Source organism: Mauremys reevesii, linkage group 23 (assembly GCF_016161935.1).
Source record: "Mauremys reevesii isolate NIE-2019 linkage group 23, ASM1616193v1, whole genome shotgun sequence".
NCBI lineage: Eukaryota > Metazoa > Chordata > Testudines > Geoemydidae > Mauremys > Mauremys reevesii.
In genome coordinates this window covers 14,630,518-14,638,809 of record NC_052645.1, presented here as the reverse complement: position 1 = coordinate 14,638,809, position 8,292 = coordinate 14,630,518, and the positions used below count along the sequence as shown (strand labels likewise).

The window sequence follows — 8,292 nt, the reverse complement described above, 5'->3', positions numbered from 1 at the left end:
CCTTTGTTTATACATCTCCTGCACGGGGCTAAGAACAGGGTTCTGTCTGCTGGGCTTTGCCGGGCTGGGCCAAATTATTTTTGAAGACGTCTGCTTCTCGCCACAGTCTCTGATAGTTTCTGAACCAGGCTAAGCCTTCCAACAGAGCACAAGGCATCAGCTCCGTACCCTTCTCAGTTGTCCCTGAGGAGGATCTGGGTGGCCCCAGCTATGGGGCAGGGGAGAGTGAAGACGAGATCTGACCCAAAACAGCGAGCACACGAGCCAGTTCTGAATGAAGCCACACATGGCCTCAGCGAGGCAGGACAGTGCTATCATCCCTAGTTCGCAGATGGAGAAACCGAGGCACAGAGAAGGGAAGCAACTTGCCTACGGTCAACCAGTGAACCAGAAGCAGAGCTAAGAACAGAAGCCAGGTGTCTGGATTCCCAGTTGAGAGCTCTAAGCACTAGACGGCGCTCCCTCTCCTCTGCACGGGTGTTGCAAGGCAGGGGTGAGTGGGCCTGGCAGGCAAGGTTCCCCTGGCCGTAGGAACTAGGGAGGAGGTTGCAGTTACAATGCGGGGATAGACGAAGGTTAAATGAAGGAAACAGGCAAAAGTACAGAGCTGGGGGTGGGGGAGGGAATAGAGAGCAGAAAGGGAGGGGATAGATGTGAAAGCTCTGGGGAGGGTCAGAGGGGAAGCAGAAAACTGGGGGAGAGAGCAGGGGGATGGAAATCTCAGGGTGTGGAGACGATGGGGAACGGAGAGTTGAGGGGTGGGAGCAAAGAACTAGTGTGTGGAGCAGAGAGCTGGGGGTGCCTGGCATGGTGCTGGGGTGCAGAGCGTTAGGGCTGGGGAAGGGAACGGTGCATTGGGGGAGGGGACAGCAGGTTGCTGGGGTGCTGGCCTCTGCAGTTTTGTAACATTCCCTGCTTTCTTCTCTTTCCCCAGCTGCTGATTCCCCCCACCCCATTCCCTTCGCAGCGAGTATTTATGTGGCTGGTACACACCAAAGTAATGCGGTGTCGCTATAGATCATTCTCAGCACCATAAAGCTGGCAGGATGAAATGAGTTTAGTGCACAGGAGAGGAGAAATGATTGAAAATGTTGCAGATTTGTTCAAGGCCTCATCTCACTTTTGCTCAGAATGACTCCCCTCTCTAATCAGCCGGTCCCAGGGCGGCTTCTCTTCTCGCTGCTCTTGATTAAATCGGCCTCTGCAGTTTTTTTACATATTTATTCCATGGCCTGGGGAGGGGATTTTGTGTTGCCTCCGGTTGGTTTCTAAGCACAAGGGCAATGGAACTGATCCTGTGTATGGGTAGGAGATAGAAGGGCGCTTGCTGGGGTCGACCCGTCTGCACTTTGGCTGGGGCAGCAGGTATTGAATCTATCAGAGTTCAATCTGCAGCAAAATCTCGTGTGTGTGTGTGTGTGTGTGTGTGTGTGTGTGTGTGTGAGAGAGAGAGAGAGAGAGAGTGCGCGCGAGCACGCCCCCCAGCCATGGACCAGCACCCCATTGTGCTAGGTGCTGTACAAATACAGAACACAAAGATGCACCCCCCTTGTGTTCACGGCCCTTCCCCTTGTGCTGGGATTGATCCTCCCAGGCTTTACAAACACAGCCCTTGGGAGCTGGCTGGGAAATTATTATATTTCCCCCCTGCAAAATAAGTAAATAAATAAATAAAATCAATGAAAATTTCCCCTTTTTGTTGACTTTTTCCCCCAGGTCTGCTTATAAACAAGACAAGCCCCCAAACTGAAACATTTGGGGATTTCATTTTCTGGATGAAAACCTCGATGAGGTCGCTGTTTGCTGAAACTCCATTTTTCATTGGAAAAAAAAAGGGTTGACCAAAAAATGTCAAGCGGACTTAACTAATCTCCCTGAGTCAAGCTCTGGGATGGGGGAGCTGCCAGGATTGGCGCTGAAGGGAGTGGGGGGTTGGTGACTCAGATGGTGGCTCTCTTCCCTTGAAGTCAAGGCTGACTCCTTGGTCCCCCCGCCCGGCATTGAGTGCACTGCGGGGGGACTTTCCAGTGTGCTTATCTTGCGGCTCACATTTCACCCCTATAAGGGATCATTTGGCATTTACAAGAGCTTTTCTTAAAAGGATTAACTTCAACACATGCATTCTGGTCCCCTTACGGCACGTGATCTTTAGGCGCAATAACAAGAGTTAAGAGCCAAGGCCCGATGCCAGTTTAAATTGGGCTACTAACTGGGATTAATTGATTACAGAAGTCAGGCCAGCTTCTCATCTGATCTGCAGAGACACACAAGGGATAGTAAAATCTATCCTCTTTCCCATGAGGCTTTTGGACATTAGCTGAAGGCCTGACCCATAGTGATACTCAGTGCTAATTGGGCTTCTGTCTGTGCCATGGAAACCCAGCTTCCACTCAGCAGCTACATAGTTGGCCATGCTGAGTATGTAGCTGGAGGACATTCTGCCTGGCAGCTCCGATTAGGAGACTCCTGGAAGCTGTTAGGTCCTGTTGCAGTGGGGCTGGAAACCTGCCAGCACGGAGCTGAGGTGCTAAAGAAGGAAGGAAGATGCTGCCCCTTCCTAAAGTGCAGGAGCTGAGAGGTTTCCTAGTTGTGGGTCTCCAGCTATGAGCAGTAGGATGAAAGCAAGCAAACGGGAAATGAAAGCTGATTGTCAGGAAACATTTCCTGAGAAGTAACAAGATCTGCTAGACTGTGGAATGGTCCCCCCTTTATCTCCCACTAAAAACTAGACAGGACAAAGCTGGTCATTTTAAACCGGTTTCCAAAATACCACATGGATCTCACATCTACTATAGCTCAGCTGAGCTAACGGGGTGTCAGAGGGAGGAGAATCAGGCCTCGGATATTGGTTTGATATCCTACACACACTGGGGCTTTGAACAGCAGTTTGGCCTTTTTTGTTTTTAAGATGGCACTTAAAATATTGATAACAGTTTGATGACGGCATGGTGCCAACTGGCCAGGATGCCAATGTAACTTCCCAACAAATCAGGTCAATTGCGTTGCCATGGTGAAGGCTGTGATCTCATAGAGAGTGGAATTATCAGATCATGAGCAGGACTAAGTGGGGCAGAGATTCCAGTCGGAGAAAGAGAGAAGAAGGGAGGGAGAGAGACCAGGTGATGGGCGACGCCTCAGATTCCCAATATCCCTGTCTGCTCATGTTCTAATGCAGGGGTAGGCAACCTATGGCACGGGTGCCGAAGGCAGCACGCGAGCTGATTTTCAGTGGCACTCACACTGCCCGGGTCCTGGCCACCGGTCCGGGGGACTCTGCATTTTAATTTATTTTTAAATGAAGCTTCTTAAACATTTTAAAAACCTTAATTACTTTACATACAATATAGTTTAGTTATATATTATAGACTTAGAGAAAGAGACTGTCTAAAAACATTAAAATGTATGACCGGCACGCGAAGCCTTAAATTAGAGTGAATGAATGAAGACTCGGCACAGCACTGCTGAAAGGTTGCCGACCCCTGTTCTAATGAAACCAAACCACCCCTCCCTTCTGTCTTCCATCTGAAACCCCATCTCTTTCCAGCAGATGCTAGAAACAAGCCTCCTTACAAATAAAACTGCCGCTGGGGATAGATAGATATTTGATCAGCATGGGGTTTGAAATCAATACATTAACACTAACCACACGTCACTTAAGTTTGTTAGGGGTGAAACAATGCTGATGAGGACTCTTCCTTTGCTGCTTATCCAATATATATATATTCCTTTCTGGAGCCCCCAGGCAAGGGGAACTAAAAGGAGGTTAACCCCCTGCCCCAGTTCACCAGAGACCTGGTAATGCCCCCGCATCTTGACACAATTAGCTGTATCTATGTCTCTCTCTCTAGGCTTGGGAGACAGAGGTGGGAGAATACTTTTGCGAAAGCTGGACCAAGCTTTGAGTGGAGCCCCCAGATATCCTCAGTTGGTGTAAATCAGCACAACTCCGTTGAAGTCAATACGTCGATTTACATCACCTGAGAATCTGGCCTTCCTTTTTCATGACTCCTTGTCTGCGAATGTGAAATGACTTTATATTCTTGCTATAATTAAACATTTTTCCTGCAGGGAAAGACCATGCTGACTGACTCCATCTCCTTCTGATGCCATTCCCTGCCCCCCCACCATCTTCTCTAATTAAATTCATTACAGTAATTAGTTGGGCTCCCGGTCTCCTTTTGCTTGAACAGGCTATACAGAGTGCTACAGAAAGGAAGGAGAGTTTTGTGGCTAAGGCACTAAACTAGGACTCCAAAGAGGCGAGTTCAGTTCTTCAGGCTGCTCTGCCTGTGTGATCTTTGGCAAGTCATTTATGTTCAGTGTTCAAGCCTAAGAAGAGGCACTACGGTGCAGCATTCGGGCTTTATTCCTTCCTCCATATATACAGGCTTCTACTTTCGGGAAGTACTTGGTAAGAGAGGCCTCTGAGTTTCTAGACATTACCCTATACATGAGCATACTATCATCCTATATAATAGCCCATCTTACACTTTAGGCCTTCTGTGAGGCATGGCTAGAAAGGGTTAAACATCCTGCAAAATAAATAACCCTCAAAAGACATGTAGGGAGATAATGTTTGGGTTTTTGTGTATTTACATATGTATGAATAGGGTCCACAATCTAATCAACAGTCCCTGCCTTTGCTGTATTCTGATAATTCAGAGGTCAAAAGAACATCCTATCGTTTAAATGAATTGTAAACACAGGATATCTCGGTATTCATCTCCCTTTGAAATGTACCGTGAATGATGGAGGAACAAGCAAATGGCCTTATGTTAATTCATATAGCTAAGTACCGGTGATGGACCTCCTTGACAGTCATCCTAATTACCTTGTGTTCCCGGAGGAAGTCCCAACTTGTCAAACAGGACATGAAATTGTATAAAAGATCCTTGGGTCTTGATTCTGTCATCTCAGATCTACTTAGACTTCATCAAGGGAAGTTTGAGTCGCAAGACTGAGGTCCCAGTTATGCTGGTGCGCCCTGAATATGAGATTTGGACATCGGACTATGACCTATGGACTGAATTCTAAAGGAACTCTTCGCATCTATAAAGCTCACCATCTCTGCTGTGAATCGAACCTCAATGAATTGAACTCACGTCTGTCTGTATGTATAATGATCTTTTAACCATACTCTCTTTTGTTTTTAATAAATTTTAGTTTAGTTAATAAGAATTGGCCGTAGCATGGGTTTGGGTACGATCTGAAACATTCATTAACCTGGGAGGTAACGTGTCCAATCCTTTGGGATTGGTAGAACCTGTTCTTTTATGTGACGAAGTAAGATTTACAGAAAATTTCGTCATATTTGACGTGGGTACCTGGATGGAGGCCTGAGGTAGGATCACTTTAAGGGAACTGTGTTGTTTGGATTTCTGAGTAACCAGTGAGGTAATAAAGAAGCTGTTTTATGCTGGTTTAGTGAATCTAAGTATTGGAATATCCACCAGCTTTATGGGGATTGGCTGCCCCATTCTTTGCAGTTCACCCTAATTGAGTCACCACAGCTGGCTCCCCACTGAGAACTCCGTCACACCTTCACACACAAGCTGGACCGCTTTAACAATACTGGTCTATATAGTTACACAACCCTTCTGCAGGTGTTGTACAAGGATCCAGGTTCAGTTATCACCTAGGGGTTCTGAAACCTGGAATAACACTGGCTCAAACCCCCACTTAGAAATCTGGGTAAACGAAATTACCTTCCCTGGCAATACTTCCCTGCTTGCAAGCACCGAGTCCAGGGGGTTGGAGGTGGGGGGAAAGGGACACAGAGTAACCTCGGGAAAGCCAGCAATTAACAAATCAACACTTGCTATTGGGGGGGGTCTGTTCTGCCCAAACACCCCAAGTCAGGTGCCTTGGCAATAGTCTTAACCTCAGGCTTCCTCTCACAGTTGCAAGGGAGTAAAGTGGCAAAACGTTCCTTCCAGCAGTAGCCTCTGCCCTCCTCCAGACTGCTCCACTTACAGTTTGTCCTCCAGGCACGGTGGAATCCAAAATCCAGGCAGGTCCATCTCCCAGAGTCCTCAACTGGGATATAGCTCTTTGAAGTTTCCACCTAGGCCACCTCAGACTTACCCACTACACAATTCATTACACACACTGAAATGCAGTCTTTGCTCTATGCCATGTATCTAGAGATAGACATCATACCACACCAAAAAAATCACTCCCTACAAAAAATAACCATCTTATTCCTTCCATCTTTTGTTAGCTTTAACCAGGTTCTGGTACCCAACCATGCCTGTCTGTGGTTTAGGTTAGGGTGACCCCTTCCTCAGGCACTGTGGGTGCCATCCTCTTGCCCTTTTCCTCCTTGACAGGGGTAACAACATTTAATTCCCCCCCCATTAAATCTTAATTGAAATTTGATCAAACTGTCACATAATAGAAATGCAAATGAGGCCTGGCCCATTCACTTGTTTCCCCTTGCTTGTCAACAGGAAATGGCAGCTCCTTCCATGATGGAGCTTCTGTCTCTCTGGAGTTCTCCAGAAGCTGTGGTCTGCTCATCCCCCACCCCGTTCACTAAAGCAACCTGCTGCTCCAAAGATGCAGGCTCCTGACATTTGAGCCAGAAAGGAATCCCTGTCATACGTAACAGAAATATTGTTACTTAAAAGACAGATTTTGCTTTTTATTTTATTTATTTATTTGTTTATATTTTGGTGCAATGCACTCGCAGGAGAATAAAATTACCCAAGTACAAACTTGACTTTGGATTCCTTTTAATATTTTATAGACATCAAACACAGCACTTCCAAAACACTGTTAATTAAAACCCTGATGGTGTCATTTATAGCTGGTGATTCAAAGGAAGCAATGATGTCAGTTTCCTTGTATCTTTAAAACAGCTCAAATGTAGCAGGGGTGTTAGGAGCAGCCCTGGGCTCTGGAGAGCAGAGAGGCTCCAGGATGTGGCTGTGATTAGCCAGGAGTTCAAGGGATGCACTTAATTACTTAGGGATTGATTTTCCAGGGATTTAGGAGCACAAGTCCCCCTGACTGTCAGTGGGATTTGTACTTCTAAACCCCTTAAATGCTTCTGAAAATCCCACCCTTAATCTGCACAAAAGGCAGCAGATTGGACCTGCATTTATTTTTAATCCAGATGTTGGGCTCCAAAGACTACTAATCCCAGCATGCAAAGCTTCAGATTAATCCAAGCAGCTGAAGCCAAGAAGGAGCATTGCACGATGGGACCTGTAGTCTCTGGATGCTGCAGCTCTGTATTAAAGATACAGTCACAGGCTGCACTGTGGAAGTCTGTGGCCTACGTTGTGGCCCCCTAGAGGTGTAGCCAAATCCTATTCCCTTTGAATGGCAAAGACCCCATTCACTTCAAGGATCTAAGATTTACCTGGTTCCATATGTGGACAAACACATGGGGCCAGAGCTTGCCAGAGGAACTGACCCTGAGAACACCCAGCATCTCTCATGATCCCATAATCCCCAATGTGAAATGGGCCCCTGACTCACAGTCCTATGGGTGGAAGCTGGACTCTGTACCTTAACGCCAGCAGAGAGATTATACCTGCTCTCCTGTTCCGTATCACTCGGCCACCTGGACTATTGCCTTGCTTTCCAATCCATTGTTTCCACCCTAGTCTTTCCTGTCCTACTTCTTTATTGCAGTGAGTCGTGATGCCCATCGTCCCAGCTGTGCCCAGATTTACTCCCATGTAAGTTGGTGTGTTGCAAGTCTGTGTCTGGTACTGCATTGGAGGTGCCGTGGGGTCAGAGATCTGTGAATTCATTGGGGCAGGCAGGACTGACACGCTCTTCCTATGTGTTTGTACAGATCCTAGCACAACAGGCCTCATTCTCAGCTGGGGCCAGGTCTATTGTAATACAAACAACAATAATAAAAATAATGAACGTATCAGGCTAAACCAAGTGTTTGCTCAATAATCCCTTCCTATTGTGTGGTTCATCTGTTCTCTCGTACTTACCTAAAATGTGGGTTTATACGTGGTTGGACTAATAATAATCAGCATTCCTTTGTTACCTTCCCTTGGAAGATCTCAAAGCTCTTTGCAAACATTAATTAAGGCTCACAACTGCATTGTGAGGGACATATTATTCCCATTTGATAGATGGTGAAACTGAGTCACGGTGAGGTGAAGTAATTTGTTGAAGGTCACATGTATAGTCAGTGGCAGAGACAGGAAGGATTCCCAGGTTCTTTCCAGACCCTGGCTTAGACTGCTAGGCAACATGAAACATGCATTTCCAAACTGTTAGATTATTTCCCTTTAGTGCTTTTGCTAGGAGTTGAGGAAATCA

At 46.6% G+C, this 8,292-nt stretch overlaps 1 long non-coding RNA gene across 1 annotated transcript; it reads left to right on the top strand.

The window, feature by feature from the left end:
• The first annotated feature begins 3,064 nt into the window (after positions 1-3,064).
• Positions 3,065-6,703, top strand: LOC120389343. Its single transcript, XR_005590881.1, has 3 exons — positions 3,065-3,119; positions 4,918-5,110; positions 6,450-6,703. It is a non-coding gene; the product is annotated as an uncharacterized LOC120389343 (long non-coding RNA).
• Positions 6,704-8,292: the final 1,589 nt, after the last annotated feature.